This window comes from Carlito syrichta, unplaced genomic scaffold, assembly GCF_000164805.1.
Source record: "Carlito syrichta isolate Samal-C Ts95f unplaced genomic scaffold, Tarsius_syrichta-2.0.1 Scaffold135640, whole genome shotgun sequence".
NCBI lineage: Eukaryota > Metazoa > Chordata > Mammalia > Primates > Tarsiidae > Carlito > Carlito syrichta.
Genome location: NW_007079736.1, coordinates 1 through 1,905, shown reverse-complemented (window position 1 = coordinate 1,905; position 1,905 = coordinate 1).

Sequence of the window (1,905 nt, the reverse complement as noted above, 5' to 3'; positions counted from 1 at the left end):
GCCGCGGACGCCCAGCCAGGCCTGGCGCCTCCCTGCCCTCCCTTGCACGAACCGGCGTGCAGCCAGGGCCCCCCAGCCTCTCGCCCAGATGCGGGGTCCACCAGCCGGGCGCTCAGAGCCTGTTCTGCTCCACTCAGCCCCAGCCCTGGGCGCGGAGGGCTCTCCGCTTTCTCCTCTGCTCCGCACGGGAAGCCCCACATGACCCAGAGCCGGTTGAAGGGATGAGGAGTGCCGGGGATGGGGTGGAGGCTGAAGGGCGAGGGTCTTGTGGGTCGGGTCCAGCCCCTCACTTCTGTCCTGGGGCAGAGGAGATATTGTCGCAGGTATGAGAATGTCCCCAGGCCTCCCTGGCGGTGGCTCAGCGGGTGTGAGGATGGACTGGGCCGGGTGAGGCTCCCAGTGTGGGGTCAGGTGGGTGAGCAGCCCTCACTGAGGGCAAAGAGACTGGGCGGGGCGCGCGTGGTGGCAGTGCCTGTGATCCCAGCTACTGGGGAGGCCAAGACAGGAGGATCATTTGAGGCCGGGAATTCCAGACTGGAGTGAACTGTGATCATGCCTGGGTGATAGAGCAAGACTTTTTATCTAAAAAAATTAATTAATTAAAAAGAGACTGTGGGAGGGAGTGTGGTCCCCTGCTCTTTAGAAGTCAGCACAGCCCTCTCTAGTTTTGCATTGCTGTCCTCTGCCCGCTTCTTCCCATGCCCCACCCATATCCCTACTCCCACTGGGCCTACTCACGGGGTAGCAATGCCCCCAATACCAACCTGTCACCACCGTCAGGCTGAGGAGGGGCTGCAGGGGCCTCCCCCAGGGCTGAGGATGCTGGCCACTCTGGTCTCCAGGCTGGGCTGGCCCGGAACTCACCAAAGGCCAGGGTCTGGGGTCTCCCTGGAGGCGCCTGGTAACAAACAGCCCCTCCCCTTCTGGGTGTCCATGGCAACAGCATAGAGCCCTTTCCTCCCCAGGCAGGCTTGGAGCTCAGGCCTCAGGTGAGTGCTGGGGGTGAGACCTGGATTGGTGGGACACAAGGAAGCTCACAGGCAGAGGCCTGTGAGTCCTCTTGGTCTATCGCTCAGGCTGGAGCGCAGTGGCATGATCATAGCTCATTGCAATCTGAAATTCCCAGCCTCAAATGATCCTCCTGTCCTGGCCTCCCCAGTAGCTGGGATCACAGGCACTGCCACCACACTCGGCCCGCCCAGCCTCTTTGCCCTCAGTGAAGGCTGCTCACCTACCTGACCTCCAAGCTGGGAGCCTCAGGTGGCTCAGTCCATCCCCTGAGCGTTGGGGCAGGTGATAGGCAGAGGTGACAGGGAGGACACACCAGGGACATGTTGCCTGGGCAGTGACCCGTTCCCCTGGTCTGGTTAGGAACACAGGGGTGTGGACACCCATGTGATCAGTTTGGGGTCCTATGGGGAAGACATGCCCACTTGTGGACCTCCTCAGAGAGTCACGCCTAGCAGTGCTGCCGGGACCGCTCCAAGTGTGTGTGGGAGAGCCCCCCGGGGGCCCGCACGGGGGCCACACGGCAGACTCGGCCCCACCACCTCTCCCAGCTCCCCAAGAACATCGAGAATGGCCCTTGAGTCTGACCAGGAGCCTGAGGAAGCCGAGGAGGGGGCTCCCCCACCCTTAACAGACGGAGAGCCAGTCAGCGGTGACCTGGGGCCTCCAGCTGGCACACCCGCAGACCCCGAGGCTCCCACGTGCCCATCGGATACCCAGCCCCACTGCTCACGGGTGGTCTACTCCAACAACCCACAGTAAGGAGGACAGGGGGCTGCCAGCCTCCGGGCCAGCCGGCTGGAGGGTCAGGCCTACTAAGCAGCAGGGGTGCTGGCACTGCAGGTTGGCCCTTGAGTCCCTGGACCCCCACACCTTGCAGCTGCTGTGGGGGCAGCG